The 21,715-nt window shown below is 37.5% G+C and overlaps 1 long non-coding RNA gene across 1 annotated transcript; it reads right to left on the bottom strand.

Moving 5' to 3' along the window:
- Positions 1 to 11,955: 11,955 nt before the first annotated feature.
- Positions 11,956 to 21,295, bottom strand: LOC118250446 (uncharacterized). Its single transcript, XR_004779452.2, has 3 exons — positions 21,242 to 21,295; positions 18,227 to 18,531; positions 11,956 to 12,761 (listed from the first exon to the last, which is right to left on the bottom strand). It is a non-coding gene; the product is annotated as an uncharacterized LOC118250446 (long non-coding RNA).
- Between the last annotated feature and the right edge of the window lie 420 nt (positions 21,296 to 21,715).

The raw sequence follows: 21,715 nt of genomic DNA, 5'->3' as shown, positions 1-21,715 counted from the left end.
GCTAAGCTGTTTGAAACATTTGTCTTCTTTTGTTTGTGATGTATGGGCACATCAAATAGTTGATGGGAAAGTTTTACGTCTTCTACATCTAATGTCCCAGTGACAGATAAATTCCATAATGGATATTCCCAAAGAGAAGTGCATGTTTGCCTTCTAGGCAAAAACTGAACTTTGCATGCTAGACAGCATGCAGCTGGAGCGTTATTGAGAAAGTTGATAGGCAGTGAGTGTCCTCATGGAAGTGCACTGGGAGGGGCAAAACCAAGATAAATGAGCTTCATTGCACTACACAGTACTATCAAATCATGCTGAGATGCCTGAGAGAGGAGATGGAAGCTCTTTGCCTAAATAGGACATGAAAATAATCACAAACTCAAACAATGAAATTCCTTGAATGGCAAAATAATGGAAGGCTAATCAGAATCATTAGTAGTCTCACTTATTGCTGTTTTTATCTAGAATTTTTTATTTGTCTCTGAGTGGCTTTGCAGCTTTCCCTGGAGGTTAGCACATTCAGGCACACTGGACAGGAACAGGAGCAAATTTAATGTGCTGGTCTAAGAAAACACTGTACCAGCATCACCTCCTTCCATGCATTTACATATAACTCACCTGACTTCAGTATCGATGTTTACAACAACTTGTCAGGATATGAAGCTGGGAAGAAAGGATTCTTTTAGTGAATTTAAGCTTAAAGCAGGCAGAGCTTTAGATTTCAGTGCCACTTGTCATCCAACTAAGCCATGCCTGGAATTGAATTAGAAGATTGCTTGGAAGATTGTTTGAATAGTGAGGATGGTAAGGAGAAATGAATGGCTGGGGAAGGGTGAGAAAAGCATAATTCAGAGAAGAGAGCTTCACTTTGAGTCTCGCTAGTGTGAACTTTACAAGTCTAAGAAGTGAAGACCTATCAAAAAGGGTGTTAAAATAGAAAATCTGATCTTTGAGCAAAAAGCATCATTTTCAAGTCCTCTGAGTGATGCATGATCATGCCACAGATTTTACATTTGGACAAGAAAAAAACAGCCAAGTTATTTGTACTTCTTTCTCTCCAGAGTTACACGGGGAAGGGAGCTTTATGTCCTCTCTGCTGCCTTTTAGCTTTAAAGGTCCATGTAAATGCAGCACAGCCACCTTATCTGAACACAGAAAGATCACAAAAGAAGTGAGCCTGACCTTCATGTCAGGAAGTGTGACAGATGCCCACAGACACCCTGAGGTGTCTGTGAGGCTGGCATCTAGGCAAAACTGGAGGAGGATTGATGAACAGTGGAAGAGGACTGGAGATACAAAGGAGTAGATGTAGGAGTAGATCAGCCTAGCACTCCACAGGCAATGTCCTTGTCTCTACTGGAAGTACAGCAGGAGTGCTGGTTCTTCCATCCACGTTCTCTGTAAAGCACAAGTTGTTATTTGTTGTCTTGCTAAAAGGTCAGGCTGTAGCAGGAGTTATTCAACCCATGGAAAATATTAGTATAAATTACATAAATTTGGCCTTTGTCAAAAAAGGGTGAGGACATGTCTATTTACAAGACAATTCCAAGAGTTTCATAACTTAAGCAATGTGTCTTGCTCAAAAATATATAAATGTACATTAAACCAACCAGCTTTTTACTCACTTAGCAGAATTTTAATGTGATATTATATAAGACTATTCTACAGTTTTACAGTCATTTAAGGATAATTAGCACAGTTCTTAAATGTATGGCTGTTATGACTATATTCCTTAAAGCAAGTACAGGTTACACTTGTTCTTCAACTACAAGTTGAATTTGTTTGTGCTACTAATAAAATAGATTCCAATAATAGATTATTGGTTTGTATGATATAACCGGAGGTGGAAAACCTCAGGATTTTCTGGTTTCTGATTTAAAGGGCTGATATGGGCAACTGAAATTAACTTCAAAGTTTTAGATTAAATTACCATTGCCTATTAGATGATGAGCTAGTTTCCTTTCAGTATCTGTTTTCTGATATTTTTTTTCTATTAAAGGTCTCTTAATGAAGTGCAAGATAGAAAGCCTATGACTACCAGTCTTCACAGATAAAATGCTTCATGACACCATGTAATGTGAGTTGACCTAGCAGTGAATATTATCTGTGTTTATAAACTTTGTCATCCACTCTGAAGTCCTTTTGGTTACTGTAATAAAACAGACGTCTCATTTCAGAAATAAAACTCTTATGGAAATGAAGCCTTTATATCGATTAACACTTTGTGAACAAAAGGAAATATTCTTCTGTTTCAGTAAACCCATTCACATTTATCACTAATGAATAAATTGTTCTTGAAACAGAAGCACAATCCCATAATAAGGTACATCATTTGCAGCATGCAGAACATTCTGTTGTGTGAAAGAAAAATGCTAACTATAAGTAAAATATTAATCTTTATTACTATTACTATTTTCTTTTGTAGATGATTCTTAAAAGTGACAAATAGAGATGAGCGTTTGACAACAGAGAAGGCAAAAAGCCAACTCCAGACAACTGTGCTTATAGTATCTTGTTGAAATTATTCCTAACCAGAGAAAATCACACACACACAGACACAAGACAGCCTGTATTCTGTTATTCCCTTAATATTTAGATCGGTCTTCTTTTGCTGCCTGAAACTGGACTCTAAACTCATTTTCAGGCTAAAGATACCTAACTTATGAGTGCCAGAGTAATTCTGTAGAAATTAAGAACTGCACTGTCCACTGGCAGAAGAAAAAGGAAGTGAAAACAATTATTTACATTTCACCATATGGCAGATGATCTCACAAGTTAAATCCCTTAAGGGCAAATATGAATTTAATTTTCCAGTGGCTATAATTTTTCAGGATATCTGCTGACTTTCAACTGCCAAATTTGTGCCTGTTTTCCAAGATGTCCCTTTGAAATCAAGCCCCTATAAAATTGCTTAAATATCAGAAATGTGGTTTTAGACACACATGTGGAGAGTCTTAGAATTTATTCGTAATGCACATTAAGATCTAACTTTCAAGTGCATTTTACAGTTTACTATAAATAAGATTTACTATTTAAAATGTAACAACAACAACAAAATCTTTTCATCTGAAGCAAGGTCTTTTGCCAGTAGCTTTGGAGGCTGAGCAAGATAGATAAAGATTTAGCATAACCCAAAATTCATCAGTGAGCTCTTGTTGAAAGTCAGAGGTTTGGAGGGCAGGAAACTAGGCAACAGACCTGCCTGGTTACTCATTTTGACAACAGTGACAGCAGATATTCAGATGGGAAATAAAGATGTCACGTCTCAGCACTAAACTCAGAGGGATATAAAAGTCATTTAGTGTCATGGTGAAAGAGACGGAGAGAGGGAGAAATTCCACTGGAAATGCCATGCCACCTGATTAAGGATGAGATGTTTTGCTGGAATATTTGACAGAAGGCTGGGGCAGGGTGGGGGACAAAATAGTGAAATGGCCGGTAAGAGAATTTTAGCAATACATAGGTATAGCCAAAAGTACTTGACAAAAATAAATAAAAAAATAAATAAAATAATCATGTACATGATCCTAGAACTGGAAAGTTTAATTTCAAAGAATTTTTATTTGCAAAACCAAAAGTATTTACATCTTCCATTTCCAAGCTTGCAGTTGCATTTTTTTTCAGGCACCTGAAAAAAAAAAAAAAAAAAAAGTATTTTGGGCTTTATGCTCATTCCCAAAACTTTTAACATATGAAGTTAAAACACGTTGTTTCTAGCATGCATGGAAACTTAAACTGATACAAATAGGAAGAGGCATTTGACATATAAGTTAACATTTACAAAGTCATTTTAAGACTAAGTTGAAACATTTTGAAAATGAAAAACTCAGTACCCAAAGTATTTCAAATTCAGAAGTGTGTCTAGCAACTTCTTTGTTTATCTCAGTAAAGAAAATAAATAAATAAATAAATAAATAAAAAGACACATTCTTGAATCAACAAAAAAAGCAGGCTAACTTGCCATAGAAAATTAAGCTTAACTAAGCCTGAATACAAGGAGCAAAATCAAGCTATGAAAACTCTAGTAATCAGTGTGGGAATGCTCCATCTATAAGGGTAGGACTTTTGATAATCTTGTACCCAGTTTCCAAGTTGTTTAGACTAAAACCACAAATGAATTGTGAGCATGAGCTTCATCTGAAAAAGCAGAGCTTTTCTAAGGCTACTCAGGTCACTTAAACAGTGAATGATGTCCAAATGGCAGATTTTTTCTTCTTTGAAGGAGTCTAGATTGTGAAACATAAAAGTGAAAAATCAAGAAAATTGTCCATTTTTCTAACCTACCTTCTGCAAATTTCGCCTATACATTGGCAAGTTTCTAATACATTTCTTAAACCGTCATTTCAAATTCACTTATTAACATCTTGAAGGATGCCTTAATATATTGATCAGGGAGCTCCTCCTACCTTTAAGACATTTTTTGTCCAGTCCATGCTCAATGGCAAAACAGCCCATAAAGAATACAGAATTGCAGCTGATAATGCTGAGAATGGCCATCATGTCACATTTTATCCCCTTTCTGGTTCCTTGTAACTGTTTTAACTGCTCCCCTTGGGGAGCTGAGATTTTCTATGTTCACTTACTACCAGAAGGTCAGTATTTGTTGACTTGTTCTAAAGTTTAAAAATGACCCTGTTAGTCGAAATAGCTTTGAGGAAAAATATCTGTAGTCTACTTACCTTAAAGAAAATTAAAAAAAAAAAATCAACAAGAAAAGGAAAAATGAGCTCACAAAATAGAGAAGTGTTAACACTAGAGCTGAGCAAGCTAAAGAGTGTAGATCTTCCACTGAGCTCTGGGCAGGATAGTGCGTGTAGAGGCAGGTACAGTGTTGCTTGCTAATATTGCTTTGAATTATTAATCACACTACTTATCTGGGTGCATCTTGAGACTGCAGTTAGGAAAATACCAAGTTCTCTCCCCTAGCCTTTTGCAAAACTGAAACCAGTAGAGAGGAAAGCTTCCTAAACACCCACCTGGGCAACATAATAAAAGATAACTCTCCACGTGTTAAAAAGAAAATGACGTCTGATGTGACGGATTATTTTTCATTGTTGCTTAGCATCTTTTGGCTAGATATGCTCTCCTGACCTATGGTGTGTAGTGCATTTTCCAGTTCCTGGTGTGTGTCAACAACTTGTTCTTCTTGCAGTTGCTTCAGCACACCAGCAGAATCCAGAAAATTGTCATATTCTTAATGGCTTTTAGCTGGCTCACTCAGGTCTAAGCACACAGTCCCCAACATGGGAATAATCTGGCCATGCACTAAAATCTTACAATCACTAACCTGTAGAAGGAAGTCTAATGTTATGCTGACTGGGAAAGCTGTCATATCTCTGTGATAAGAACATGCATCTTTAATGTATCATGGATAACATGATACCACAATATTCCTTTTATTAGTCTGAATATGAAGAAAGCATGAATATGCTTTCTTAAGCAAAAGAGTGACTTTTTTTAATTTTTTTTCCTGCATTCCTTTGCGCACACAGCCTGCTCCTTTGTGAGCAGGGTTTGCTACTCTGGCTATTTCTTCCCTATGTCCAGCTCTGGCAGGGACACTGACTTTTCCCTTGTCTTTTTAATCAGATTTCTCATTCTTCATCCTACCTGGTAACAAAGGTTTTTAGGCAACTATTTTGTTTCATGCCGCCATGTTCATCTTGCTATCATTCAGTAATGGATAGAGATTTATTTTATGAAACTTCATAAAATGTGAGATGATCGTCCCCATACAAAATTATTACCATCTTCCTTTAAAAGAAGAAAATCAATAACAAGATTACTATAGACAGAGGTGCAAAAACACATCAGGTAAGTGCTTTTAAATATAAGTCATGTTGTTATTGATCTACTGATGTCTGGCAGATTAAATTGCAAAATTGAAATTTCTGTTCATGTCTTAGTCAGTGTTAACTATTGTCATTTATCAAAACCAAGCCAAAAAAGCCCCATGAACAACAAATAAGGTAGTGATTATTCTATAGCTGTATCAAGAGGGTTGCAGTGTAGCTACTTTAAACACTGGTAATGAAAGCATTTTCAAGAATTGTCTTGTCTGATAAAAATATACAGAATCATTGCAGCCATTTTATTTGCTGAAAAAGTTAAAATGTACTGCAAGTTACTGTTGAATTATTGCTACTCAGGAAAAAAAAATCATATATATATAAACAAAAAATGCAAATCAAATTCACTATTCCTGGGAAGAGTATTTTACTCCACATATGAAAGAGTTGAACACATATGTCTTTATAGACAGATGCACACACTGGGTTTGCAGACATGATTGTGAATTGAGTAATTCTTCTGGAGTGACAGCAACAAAGCAGATCATTAATCTACTCATCAAAGAGCCAGAAGGTCTTCAACTACACTCTTCACTTATAGCAATATTTTGTTCTTTGTTACCCAGTTCTTCAAAATAAAATGGTTGAAAAAATGGCCAGAAGCTAAAAGATCAAACACTGAGCAGGAAGATAAAAGCAGAACAAAACTGAGTGCTAAGGATAATGTACACCAACATGCACAAGAGCAAGCAGTCCCTGTATTAACGTATAGAACAAGTTGCAGTAGGTATTGTTTTCATTATGGTAAATCCTCTGAGACCCCTTTCTTGTTGCATGCTGCTACTGGCCACCAGTCCCTCTGGATTCAGACTTACAGTTATACAGTTTTAAAAGCAGCAATATACCATCAGTCCCACTGGATTCAAACTTGCAGCTGTACAGCTTTTATAGCAGCAATATAACTTCTTAAACACAAAGTGTCACAACATACTAGTGACTATTTATGTAGGACAAGGGCCACAAGAAAAGACCTAAGATCTTAAGATCAAAATTGAAGATCTCAAAGCCTTCATTAAATTGCTGCTAGTCCCCAAAGCACATAAATACCTACATGTCTGAAGTCTGCACCATTAATACGTTTTGTAAATATCTATACTTCTGCTACTTGGGGTCCTGTGCATATTCATGCAAGCCCCAACAAAGCTAAGATGTTTAATCATCCAGTTTGGAGACAATCTCTTTCTTTTTCTTAATCCTCAAATAATGGCTCAGGCTATTCATACCCGTAAGTCAGAATCCCAAGACGATGTAGGCATCTTTCCAAAAATGCTAAATAAATTTCAAATTCGTCCCTGTCTTCAGAATTTTCTACTTTCTTGCTCACACAGGCTGCCTTGCTGTTTTGTAGATTGCTTCCTGAGACACTCGGGCTTTTCTAGGGATCAGCTGGATTCTGCTCAAGGATGAGTGCTTCACTTTTAGACAACAATAGGACAAAACAAATAAATGCCTAATTCCCTGAGAGAGGCAGATCTTGACATAAATAAAACAGATTTTATATTGGGGGGGGGGGGGGGGGGGGAGGGCGGTGGAGGGTGATAGCAGAATAGACATAGGACTTATGTAAAAGCACAAAGTTGTTGCCAGGGACAGGTAAGAATCCCGAGTGCTTTGAGGTTCAGGTCTCATTCAGGTGATGCAGTTACATCTCTTAGTGGCCAGTACTCAAAGAGAGTTGACTGGAGAAACGAGTTACTACAGGAAACAAACAAACAAACAAAAGGTAAACAGGAAGTCTTGACTCCATGGAATTTCAACATGGCTCTGGTTCGATCTTCAAAGGCTACTTGCTAACACCACTTCATGAAAAATATGGATTAATGCTAGGCACTTAATCTCTAGCAGATAGTCTTGTAATCTATATCTTCAAAATGAGTAAAGGCAGATGCTTAGTTGAAGCTGAAGTGAGAGTAATCTTGGTATGTTTCATCCTCCCCAAAATCTGGCTATTGTTTAATAATGAGCTCTTTTGGCATTGGAAGCAGTCATTTTGCTCTGAGTTATATCCTACCACTATGTTAGCATTGCTCTACTGACTTACTGCAGCTTTAGCAGTTTATTCAAACAGCAAATTTGGTCTGATGGTTTAAAAAACAAAACAAAACAAAACAAAACAAAAACACTGTCTCCTGATAATTTATAAATATGTGTGATTTGGAAAACAATTGAGTCAGTTAACTGGAAAATAATTGTGTAATTTTTGTGTACAGTACATGCTGAATTCTAAAAATATATTTTATGTGAAAATGTTGTTCTATTTAAATCACAAAAAAGATTTAATTTATTAATATAGTGTATGCAAATATGAATGCCAGTTTAGCAGAAGACATAGAACATAAATGAGAAAGAAGAAATCTGTCCTTATATATTTGAATTCACAGGATATATATGGAGATGATTGCTTTGATATATTGTGAAGTTTTATTTCTCACTTTATAAAATTGTGCTGCACTATACAAAGAATAAATAGGTCATAATGGTGCCTAGAGACTAACTTTGACAATCATTGCAACCTTCACAGATAGTAGTGCAAAAATATATCTTTGATAAATAGAAATTTATGTTTCTTCAGACCTACCTGAGAGATGTACTTGCTGTGAATTTTCTTCATTTGGAGATTTTGTGATGTAGCCAAAACAGAATATGTTTTTATGGCAGCTAAGCCCAAAATGAAAAGTTTAATATATTCCCTATTTGACTACATATAGTTTTAGGAAGTACAAGTTACCTCTGCTGAAGGATAACAAGTTGGGGAAATGTACTCACTTTCAAGTGGCTGTTGCTGTCTTGTAAACTGTTTTTCTCTGAGGCTCAAAAGCCATACTGAATTGTATTTTAATCAGTCGTTCCAATTATTATTTGGATACTGTTATAGACAAGTGAAAGAATAAATCAATATTCACATACCCAAATATATATATTTAGCTATGAATTGCAATGTTCCAAAGAACCTTTAGAAAATAATTAACAGATTTAAACATTTTGAAGAGGAATAGGTTCTCACCTAATGAGCTCCCATCATGCTGTGAGTGATGAAATACAACTGTCCTGTAAAATGAGGTTAAATACTGCAGGGCAGAAGAGACACAAAAGACACTAACCCACCTAACAATATGATAGAAGGAGAAACAAGTGTAAAACTGCTATATAGAATTCTTTACCTTTATAACATCTCCTTTGGAGCTAAGCTCCTCTTTCAGTTTGCTGTCACATGAGTTTCAGAAATCAACATTCACAGACCATAAAATAATATGAATTTTAGCATATGAATCATGAATATTTAATTCTTCTTTTTCATGTTTTTTTCAAGAACATTTGACAATTATTTCACAAGACAGATTTCTCTCTAAGTAAAAAAGAAAGCCTGCAACAGCTGAACTCAGATATCTGATGACTGCTGACAGAAGTGTTCGGGGATGCTCAGACTGCTATGCAGAATCGTTAGACGTGTCACTTTTCAGTTGTGATTCTGGATTCACTAAAAAGGCAACTTGCAACATGTAGGTACCAAGCCTTACATATACCTTACACATATGCATATGTACATAAGGAGAGTAAGACAGTTTCCAAGACTCATAGAAGCCTCCCCAGAAGACGACTGCTGCTACACGAAGGTGCAGAAGCTCTTGGCCCAACTAGGGGATGGATGAGGATGGGTGAGAAGTCTGCAGTGTTTTGACACCACTTGCTGCCTCACCACTCCACGTGCTCCAGTCTAGCAGAGGTTAGTGTGAAACCACTTGTAGGACAAAACACCTTCAATGTGAAGAGAAGGTGCTGCTCCTGCAGGAGGTAGTGCAACAGAGGCTGCTGCTTTGAACTGAGTCTTAAGGCACCATATTTCTAATGATAGCTGTATTAAAGACAGAGTCCCATGTCAGCTTTCAGGGGTGTGTGGGAAATGTGAGCTGAAAATCCATCTCCTTGGGTTAGAAATTTCTGGTGAGATATTGAGAGAAGTTAACAAACATAGGAGGTGAACAAATACTGTCCATTTTGGTGCCGTGTTATAAAATAAGTCTGGAATTACAGGCTGGATTTTTGGTTTGGGTTTTTTGCAGCTACAGAATGACACTAAAGGCTACAAAACTATATTAAAGCTGATTCAGATGAAGCACTTTTATAGCAAACTAGGCTTTCAGTTAGCATGAGTAGAAACAGACCTGTGTATCAATTATTTTTGAAGTCCTGTGGCATAAAAGGGATGACCAGGGAGTTGGCCTAAATGCCAAGCTGGGCAAGAGGAAACTACATTAAGCTTTATGAAAGCAATTTTAGCCAGTCAAACAGGAATAAGGAAAACCTCGGTGGAGGCAAAGGCTGACTTACAATCTTGTTCTACCAAAAGACTGTTAGAAAGCTGTTCCTGACACAGTCAGAGGAGCAATGTGGCAGCTGCAGGCAGGGCCAACACTTGCTGAGGAAGGAGGTTAGCAGCAATCCTTTGCCACTCCTAAAATGACACATTGTTTTATAAGATTCACAAATTCATCAGAATCTCATTCTGGGGCCCTTGAGGTATTGTACCATAAAACATCCTCAGTGAGTTAGAATAAATTGATATTGTCAATATCCATCACCTCCCCACTCCACATGGTATATAGACAAAGGAGAAAAAGACAACTGCAGTCATCCAGCTTGATCTTCTGCTGAATGCAGGCTGTAGGACTGCCCTGAATTCTTAACATCTATGTGAGTTTTTTATTATAAAAACTGCAACAGATGTCCATTTGGCCCAATATATTGTTGTTTATTTGTATTATTGTCATATTTGTAAACTATAACTGCAATAAGGTGGCAGGCAGTGAAGAAGTTATGGGTGTGAGCCATCTCACCTAACTTTAGCTACCTACAGTTTAATATCTGATTTAAAGTGTAGCCAATGGAAAGGGGTAGTGAGTGAGAAGTATGTCCAGAGACCAATTCATGTTATTCCAGTCTTAAATGAGTGAGATGAATCATCCTCTGAAAGTGTCTCTCTCTATATATTAAATGTACAGGGAGTCTGGATAACTACCGGAAATGAGATTTTTAGATTTTAGGAGGCTAATGTATCATGGAGTCTTGCCTAATTTCCTAAAAATTTGCAGTCTAAATGAGTCAGAGATGAGAAGTGATCTGCCTAGTGTAACACAGTCGTATCATAGGTGATTCTTCCCAGCAGTCTATTAACTGCTGGCCCACTCTGCCCCTTCATCAGGTTTATCAAAGAATGTCATGTAGTGGGACCTTAGAAGCATAATAAAGAGTCCTGAAATTTGTCACCTGTACAGTTCAGTAACAAGATAAATAATTAGTTTTCATAAACATTTATACAAAATTTTCAAATATAACTTGTTCCTTTCCAAGTAAAAGAGGTTCCAATTGAATGAAATATAGTAATTTACCCAGTTTGCTGCACTCTTTTTAAACCTTTAGTTTTGCTACGTGGGGTTTTTAAAGTAATTTCTAAAAGTTCCACTTATACTGGCGATGATGAAAAAAGACTTAATTAATTCTGTTCTGACACTGCAGTCATCCATAGCGAATCCACTAATTTCATTAAATTATAAAAGATTTCTAGAAGAACTTATATGTTTACAGTGAATAATTACTGCTGGCACTCTGCTTTCTCACAGAATATTTAAATATAAAAGTACAGATTTTCACTACAGATGACAACCTCATTGTCTCAAGACCTCATCTAATGCTTAGTAAAGTATAAAAATAAAATAAAATAAAATAAAATGAAATAAAATAAAATAAAATAAAATAAAATAAAATAAAATAAAGTCTCATATTAATTCCATCAAACTCATCATGATTCTTCAAAAATTTCATTGTGTTCCTTATCTGAAACAAATCACAAAACTTAGGGTGCTAAGCTTACAACACTTTTGCCTGGCTCCTTAAAATGCACTTAGTCACCAAAATATAACTTAATTTTCAAATAAAAAATAATATATATATATATTTCTCCTTGTTATGTTAAATAATAGCTTTGCCAGACAATACTAATGTCTCTGTAAAACCGAGAATTCTGTATTTGCTGAATATGTCATCAAAATAAATTTTCAGGGTTGATAAACACAAGATTGAAGAAGGACGTCAGAGATCTAAAATAACTTTATACACGCACACAGGTATCTTATCAGCCAGAATGGATTCTCCAGTAAATATGTGTGCTGAAGACATAATTCCATTAATAAAAACAAACAACTTCCAATAATATTAAACAAGGCACAGAAATGTTATCAAATGACTGATAATATTGTATAAATCAATGATGTGTCCTTGTCTGGAATACTATGTTCAACAAAAGAAACTGTAGCAAAAATAGATGGGCTTGCATGGAATATGAATGAGCAATGTTACAGAAAACATGGAGTTTGAGTACACAGGAAAAGAATGGGTAATGTAATGATATACCAAAAAGAAACCCCACACCAAGAATTGTTGAAAAGGTATATCACTTTCTGCCTTACATAAAAGAGGAATTCACTCCAGGTGTATATTTCTGTAATGCTTGTTTTCTGCACATCCTCTAACCATTTAGTTTCTATTAGACTTCTTGAAAGAAAAATAAATTTAATACATTATGTAAATAGGGGGGAAAAAAAGAAAGAAAAAAAAAACATGCAAATGTCATTTGCTGTTAAGGCAGCTTGTTTTTATCAGTGACATGGCTTCAATGGGAAGTTTCAGAATTGCCTGCATCGTACACAGTTTACAGGTTGGGGTGTTCTGTAGAGACTTTTTAGGTGGGGGTAGAGACATTTTCAGGCAGGGAAGAGAAGCCTTGCTCTTTCCCATCTTCTTTTCCCTCCATTAAAAATAAAGCAGTAGCATTCTGAGCTTCTTCTTCCCCATATCTGTGTAGGTTTGAGGAGTGCTTTCAGGGCACCTTTGGAGTTTTGAGGAGATCTTCTATCTGATAATCTAGAAGAAATATTGGTCTGAATTAGTCATTGGTTTGTTAAGCTCTGTCAAAACTAAGGATCACTTGCAGACCTCAAGAGACAATTTGTTACTTACTCCTTACCAGTAAATGCTTGCGTGCACGTGAGAGGTGTCTGAGAGCACGTAGCTGGCGGACTCATTAGGGAGTGTGCAATCAGATCTTTTCACTGCTGTTTGCTCTGACAGTCTGTGGTCTGAGCACACCAAACAGCGCAATGATGTGTTTGAGCTTATGCTGGTTTGCTAATATTGGCTAAGTAAGTATCCAGACATAGAAATATCACCATTCATTTGCTTCATGAACTACATGCCAAGAGTAGTTTGGAGGGTATGAGCAGCACAGAAGAATTCATTACAGCTCTCTACAGTGTTCCCTGCCTCACCTGTGATTCACAGCTCTTGTTTTTGTTTTCTCATTCCCAGCAGCCAATTTAGAGATAAGTGACCTCTGACCCAAATAAAAGCCACTATTTCTAGCTGTTTGATGGCATTTAGCTACAGTCTTGTGCTGTTTCCCTCAGGCAAGAAGTCTCTGGGCTCTCTAGTAAACACTGCTTGTTGTCTCCTGAGCTCTCTGGGTCTTGCCTACCTGCCCTGGGGCTACCAGTGGGATCCCTGGCTTTGTCCTCCAGCATCTGATGGAGAAGGGCAGTGATGTGGATGTGGGGGCAGCAGCAATCCTGCAGAGTGGGCGGGAGTGCCGTTTGGCAGGCAAAGCCAGAAACAGCCTCAGATTGCCTGAGACTGGTGCTGGACATCTTTCTTTCACTGTAGGTCCTGCATTTCCGATGGTGGGGACAACCACTTGCTGAGGGCTGCACTGTAAGAGCACAGCCTGAGAGAGCACATTGCCATGACAGGCAGCGCCATGAGCCCCAGGGACTGACTGACCGAGTGACGCAGCTTTAGGGCATGTCCTTGCTGAAAAGTGGCTGGTTTTTATACACACATATATATGGGGACGGCACTTAGGCATTTTTTGAGGGAAAGAAAGTCTTCTAAGCTTGTATTTTATTTTTAAAATAGGGAAAAACTACAATGTTTTGGACCAAACAACAAGTTAATTTGTCAAAAAGGGCAAGGCAGCTCTCCTTTATTATAGTGTCTGGACCTCTGTGGTACATTTCATGAACACAGAGGAAAAGCTGGAAGGAAAGCAATTCTCTCACAAAGATACACAGCCCATGATGTTTACAATAAACTACTTAGCTAGCTGGGAATTGAGCTTCTCCCTCAGGTAAAAAGAGATGATAGCCAGAGCAGGACAAAGTACAGATTTGGACATTCCTGTTGGATCTAGCCGTACCCTGGGGAATAAGATGGACCTCTGTAGGATGTGAGGTCCAAATAGTGGATAGCTTTTAAGCTGATACCAGCCCCACTGTCTCATACACATTACTGTAGCACACACATTACTGTTTCAGCAATAACTGAGAGCCAGACAATCATTAATTTCAGAGCTGGAGCACTGCTTGCTGTTTATCTGTTGTCAGGTTTATTTGCTGTCGGGTTTCTCTACTGCTGTTCTTACAAAGCTCTGAAGACACATATGATGGCCATAAGTGATGGAAGTGAGGCTTGAAAACTCCTAGTATTAAATCCATTCATTCAGTAACCCACTTTTGTAATACTGTTTTTGAAAACAGTTGGTGTTTATGCTTTACATCTATAAGATGTATGGCATTTACCCACACAGTAGGCCTTATTGGTCACTGATAGTTGCACTGCAGAGACAGAGAAATCAGTTCTCAGGGAAAAAAAAGAATGCTCATAGAAAAATGTGAACATATCTGCAATAGAAGACAGAACAGAACACGGTATTTTGAAACCTTATATTCAAAAGCACAACTGCAAAGGCAGGAAACACTTTTTCATGAAGAACCAGGGTAGAGTTTTTGTGTAATATTTTTCTTAATAGTATTTTAAATACTATTTATTATATTTTACATTATTCATTTTTTCTATGTGCCTTAAAGTCAGCTGGGAACTATTAGCAATTATTTATCAGAGTTTAGAACAGTAATTAAGTTGAATTGTTTAACATTTTTTTTTGGTGATTGGAGCTCTGACCTGTGTTCTAGGAATGAGTCACCCTCAGCAGTCAGAAAAAAAAGGTTGTGCTAGATATAAATCTACAATATTGTCTCATTATCTTCCTACCTCATTATGCCAGAAACTCATTCATATTTCAGATATTAGAGTTTCATTTCTATAGATTCTAAACGTGGTGTTTAGCTTTCTTTGACTCCCTGATACTTTGTTCTGTTACACAGACAATTGCAAAGTATGAAAATATTTAAATGTTCAGGAGAGTCCCATTTGCTAACATGATGTGCTCAGTCCATACTGATTTTATTGTAATGGAAGAGCAGAATTACGTACTCTTGATGACACACTACATTATTTTTGAAATTTTTACTTCTCTGTTGTTTTTATTGTGTCTGTTTAGTCTAAAGCAAACTCATGTTGACTGAAAGAATATGGCAAGCTGTGTAACAATAGTCAGTATCCATGGCAGTTTCCTAATTTGTGTAATTCTCTTGCCACACTGGAACATACAGATCCCTTCCTTTCTCCTCCCACCCCACCTAAATGAAATTTTTAGTACTTGGACTTCATTAAAGTTAATTTCTGAGGACTGAATGCTTGACTCATCTTCAAAGCTGTTAATAGATTTAGATCAAAACTTTCCTAGCATAAGGGAGGGTGTAGTTGAAAAACTGAACGTTTCAAAACCAAAAACTCCCAATCTTTTTTATTTTTTAAAATAAATTTAAACGTAAAAAAGTATCCTTTTCACATATATATTTTCTTTGATCTTCCTCTTCTTTCCTCCCTTTTAAAGGCAAAATGGGAGAAGACAGAAAAGAGGGTAAGGGAGATTAACTTAGAAATAAAAAAAAAAATGTATAAAGTTAGACAAAAAGATGGCAAAATATATTTCAAAATAATTCTCTGTCTAATATTGATGAAAATTGAAAATGAATGCCTGTCTTCATTATTTGCATAAATTAATGAGTGATTTTTCTGATAAACTTGAATGAATTTTAAACTGTTACTGGATAACTTTTCTTATTCTTGTTTTTTGGACACAGTGGCAGGAAGAAGGTGATCAATTGATCATCAGCTACTGGTTTTCTATACAACACAAAAGAAGGTGGAAATCTGATTGTTTTGTTTTGAAACAAATTGACAAAGAATCCTGAGAGCCCTAGAGTGTTCCATCTTGGCCTTTGTCTAGAACAGAATGTCTGCATTTTCCACTGAAAATGGCCTTTTTTTTTTTTTTTTTTTTTTTTTTGGTGTCCTGAGACAGCAACCTCTGTTCTTCATCAGACCTGGCTTTTTCACATCCCAGGCTGGCCAGCTCTGCTTTAAAGGCTGACTATTGGACTGCAAAATGATAAACACCTATACTTATTTGATTTTTATCTGCTAATATCCTTTTATTTTTTAAAAGGAGAAGGTTTCTTCTTGTATTGTTATCTCATAATTCAATGTAATCTCATAATCCTTTGGACAGTAATGAGAGCATTCTGCCAGTTACTTTATTTTGGCATGGTTTAGAGATATATGTGAGTAAGAAAGGACTTCTGTCTCTTCATCTGTTTGCCCCACTTTTTTTTTTTACTTTTTTCTTTTTTTTTTTTAATAAAGGCCATCTGGTTTTTATTTTGCACTGAAGAATGTACAGCATGTACAGAATTTGTTTTCCATGTGAGAGACAGCATTCAGTTACGACTGCTTGGATTGTAAGCCTGCAAATGTTTGTGGCAAAATACCTGGCTTCAAGTTCTGCTTTCTAAAAAGAAATGTGAACTAAGCCTGATCTTAAGGATGAAGTGTGGGAGGGGGGCTGATGGGGGTAGGGAAATGCCATGTTGGAAAGCCTAAGAGTTTCATATAACCCACATTCAGCCATTACTGCACTGCCCTGAATTTTGCATGCCCCATCTAAATAACATGTAGATTCTTATAAGCATGTGGCAGTTCTAGTGAGAACAGATCAAAACCTCAAATAAGACATGTAATGGCTTTAAGCCAGAGGAAGAAAAAAAAAACTGAAAACCAACTTGAGGAAAGTACAAATTTAGCTTGTGGTGTACTGTGTACTCAGTGCACGCTGTCAGAGAGGGGTGTGGTTCATTATTGTGAACTTCTCGCCTCACAATAACAACTTTCCCAGCTATCCCTGCTGTAGTAACTATTGCCATCATCATCATTGATCAGAAGGAACATCTGGGGTCTATGAGAAATATCATAGAAATAACGCAGATATGATACATTTTTTGCATCTGAATCACTTGGGCACATACACTAGCAAGAACTTTCACAGAATATTGAATAATTTCTTGAAATGCTTTTTGATTCAGTTTTAGGATTATCATATTTTGCCCCATACCCAAGGGAGAATGATGAGCTACTCTCGCTCCTCAGTAGATTAACAAGGTTTCTTCTCCAGGAAGTTAGGGAATGTAGACACCAAGCTCAGTGAAGCTTTTATGTGACCAGGCTCTTTGTACCTCGAGTTTTCAAGGCTGAAAAACACTCGTGATGAAGGGGGAGAACATGACAACACTTCACTTATTCACTTGGGCTGTGCCATGCTCCTGGAAGCGCCTTGCACATGATCCTCTATCAAGCCTTTGAACAGGGGATCAAGTTGTGCTGGAGTACCCGAGCAATAGGCCCTGGTTCAGTCTGGAAAATTGTTTTATACCTGATAATGGCCAAGGAGTCTGCATCCGAACTTATCTCTAAAATAAAGCACCGAATGCAAGTTTATGTACTGGAAGGAGAGAGGGATTTTTTTGATTTGTCCTTGCTCTCTTGACCTACTTCAGTTCTATCCAAGCTGCATTCCAATGTTATCCATGTTAACTAAGAATTAAAAAGGGAAAGGGAGAGGCAAGACAAGGCAAGTTAAGGCAAGGCAAGGCAAGGCAAGGCAAGAAGGTAAGGCAAGGCAGGGATAGACAAAGCAAGGGAAGGCAAGGCAAAGCAAGGGAAGGCAAGGCAAGGCAAGGCAAAGGCAAGGCAAGGCAAGGCAAGGGAAGGGAAGGGAAGGGAAGGGAAGGGAAGGGAAGGGAAGGGAAGGGAAGGGAAGGGAAGGGAAGGGAAGGGAAGGGAAGGGAAGGGAAGGGAAGGGAAGGGAAGGGAAGGGAAGGGAAGGGAAGGGAAGGGAAGGGAAGGGAAGGGAAGGGAAGGGAAGGGAAGGGAAGGGAAGGGAAGGGAAGGGAAGGGAAGGGAAGGGAAGGGAAGGGAAGGGAAGGGAGGGAAGGGGAAAAGATGTAGTTCAAAAGGAAGCATTTAGGCATTTCAGAGGTGGAACAAAAATTTCTAAGCTACATGCCTTCTGGATACTGTCGAACAGTCCTGAGAAGAAAGTCATAAAGTCTCGCAAAGCAGCAGCAGTAAGAACGTGGAAAGCTGAACTCTCTTACCCTGACTCCAGTCACTTCTGTACACTTCATACAAGCTGGGGACAGCATTTGTTTTGATTGATTGCAGCCATTCAAAATCCAATTGTTCAATATAAAACTGGTGTTTGGTCTTATTCCTGTAATCAAGAGCACTTCTAGAGTCACTTCTAGAGGAGGATTTAATTCATTCTGAGATAGGTGTCTGGAATAGATGGGGTTTGTAATAGTCTGGACATTTCTTATAATGGAAATCTTGGCAGCTAGCAAGATTTAGTTTTCTAAATGTTAAGGAGTCTTCTCTCACAGGTACTCACAAGATGCAGGACCTACAAAAGAGATTAGGAAGTTCAGCTGTTTTTGATTATCATTTCTTTTGCTTTTTTTCAAGTGTGTATCAACCAACTGCTTTAAAACCTCTTTGTTTTCTTTCAGCTACTACTGTACATCACTGACATACATGTTTCACACACTGTTCATATAGTTTGTTTTTCAAACTCATAAAGCATTGGTTAACCTTCCTTCAGTCACAGACAGAATGGAAACATGTCTCCCTCTATAATGTATTTTCATTTCTCACACAGATGATTTAATACATTGGCAATCTACTATTTAATGTTTTCAGTCACTTAATATCTATTTCATCTCTCACAAATATAATCACATATATAATCACAATTTCTATCGGGCTACATATTTTAAAGATATGTTTGATCTGTTCCTTGTGGTGGGTTTCACAAAACTGCTGCCAAAAAATACTGAGGCAGTTTGTGGGAAGCTACAAAAAGTTCGGCCTGCATAGTCTGCTTCCTTAGGTCTAAGATTATATTTTGGTTTTAAACTCAGCCAGTGCTTACTAAAATGCCATCAATCAAGATAATAAATGATTTTTTTAAATGTGATATGTTCTCCAAATGGAATTTTAATGAAATATTAAAATATACTTCATAGCTCAGGTTATACACAAATATCTTAATGTCAAATATCTTAGTGCCATAAAAAATAATTGACTAAGTCAAACGTATATATGAAGGTATATGTGTTGCTGTAATGGGAAACATCTTTACTGATGGAAGATAAAAATAAATTTATTTATTCTTCCAAGTACAGTGGTTCCTGTATAGAAGCCACCTCCTTTAACATTAAACTCATCTCTTAAAAGTAAACATTAACCTGACAATGACTAAGCTACTGAGGGTTTTTGCTTATTTCTGTGAAGAGTTACATGTATTTAATAGGTTCACTTCCATCTTATCTAGCATTAATAGCTACTCCTACAGGCAGTAAGATTTTAAAGAAAGGCACTCTGGTTTTCTATGTCTTAAAGCAAATTGGCCCTTCCTCTTATGGAAACATCTTCACTTTCCTCTAGTCTGCATGCCTAGTAGTTATAATTAATAATAGCAATCAATTACTTGTTTCAAGGCTGGTGTTATTTATGCATTGGGAGCATTCAAAACCTGCCAAGTGTTGAACTGCCAGCCTCTCACAGGCCTCCCATTCCTGTCTGTGCTGGGGCTGGCTGCCAGGCCTGCTGGCTGGGTCAGTGGTCGTGCACTGAGCCAAGCTTGCACAGCAGCCCCCGTCCTGCTTACAGTCACAGAGGGTATTTAATGGGGAGCCCATGTTTGATCCAATCACGAGGGAGGAGCTAACTGCTACCATCTTTTCCCCACTGATTATAAGCTCCAGTAGACAACTGTGGGAACTGTACAGCATCTTTCTGAATGCAACAACTTATATCGCAAAGAGACTGTAGAAATCATATCAATCACTGTGTTTACAGTTGTGTTCCTCTTGAGAAATGAAGAAAGTAACCATGGGAGATGTTCCAACAGACGAGAGAATTTTCTCCACCAGCAAGTAGACTTTTGTCCTACTTGTGCAGTAAAAGCTCTTCAAAGTGCTTGCTAGGTTTGTAGTACTTCCCCCCAGTTTCCCACATGTTCTTAGGAGTCTAAATAATGCTGTAGGAAAAGCTAGGCAAGAATTTATGTTTGTTTATGTACAAATAAGTTAGTTGAAACAGTATATTTTTAAAAATCTGAAAATACAACAGTTTCAGTGAATCTTTGATTGGGAAAATGAGCTCTCAGAGAGAAGCTGGAAATTCAAGTGGGTAAGGAAGGGAGGGGGCTGAAATAAAATTTACTGAAATAAAATATTTAATGAAATAAAAAATAACTTTGTGGTAGGTTATTCTTTCTATGTTTGAAAAATCAGAGTTTAGATCTGTGGCGGGAATCACAGAAAATTTTTCATTCTTGATTTGGGAATTATTTTTTGGTTTGATTTCTTTTAGCTTTGTTTAGGGAGGGTAAGGGTTATTGTTGGTTTTCTTCACTGAAAACCTAACACTTAAGTCAAGATTTTGTCCTAAAAGAGAATAGGGAGTGGGAGACAGACAGACAGAGAGACAGACCAAGAGAGACAGAGAGAGAGAGGAGAAGAAGAAGGGAAAAAAAAAAAAAAAGAAAGCCTCACACTGGAAAGTTACATGGGACAGGAAAATCATTTCCTGCTTAGCCCAACTAGCAAGAGCTGGCAAAAACTCCACAGCTGCTCTGGAGTGTCTCCCTGGTACTCAGAGCTAAACACATCAGAGGGAAAGGAATGCAGCATGAGTAACACGATGAATATTCATGTCCTGGATGTGGGTCTTGGAGTCAGCAGAAGTGAGCTACTGCCAGATGTGAGGGTTCAGCCAGACGAAGGAGACTTTCAAAGAATCCTGCGGAAAAACTGTTGTGTTCCTACTCACTGAAAGAGTTCATGTCTCTTCTGGCTGATGACTCATTAAAACGATTTTTTGCTTTAAATTTAAAAAGAACACAATTGGGTCTAGTGTGTGTGTGTACAAGATTGTAGAAGTGAATGAAACCAACTGGTGATCACAAGTAATTATTTTTCTTCATCCTTTGAGATGCTACGAGATGCATCTAACCTGCTTTCCAACCCCCCCCCCCCCCCTTTTTTTTTTCCTGGTACTGACATGATCCTGCTTGTAACTACTATGTTCAATAAAAACTTTTTACTCACTTTCTTTACTGCCTCCTTGCTATTTGTCATTAAATTGAGAATATTTTCAGGCTAATCACAACAAAATCTCAATGAGTGTGTTAAGAGCCCTGTAGCTGGCCTCGAGCAGCTGCCACATCTCCATGCGTGCACAAAGGCAGCCTTGAGCAGGGCAGGCAGCAGTGGGAACCGCTGAGCCACCTCCGCCTTGCCTGGTGGAGCTCTGCCTTCCCCCTTTCCTCATCACTTCCTGCCCCCTCCACCCCCTTCCAAGTGTGTGGGCCTATAAAGTACTGGCAGTCCCTCAGTTCATTGTACGTTTGGGCTACATATTATTTATATTACAGTAGCTGCAAACAGCTCCAGTTAGGACAAGGTCTTTTTTTTTTCTTCCTTTTTCTTCTTTCTTTTTTTTTTTTTCTTTTTCAACATAAAGTCTTGGTTCTGAAGAGATCACAATCATGAACCATGAGAGTGACTATAGCAAAAAGAGAC

This window comes from Cygnus atratus, chromosome 1, assembly GCF_013377495.2.
Source record: "Cygnus atratus isolate AKBS03 ecotype Queensland, Australia chromosome 1, CAtr_DNAZoo_HiC_assembly, whole genome shotgun sequence".
In the NCBI taxonomy this organism is placed as follows: domain Eukaryota; kingdom Metazoa; phylum Chordata; class Aves; order Anseriformes; family Anatidae; genus Cygnus; species Cygnus atratus.
This window is presented reverse-complemented; position numbering and strand designations above follow the sequence as displayed.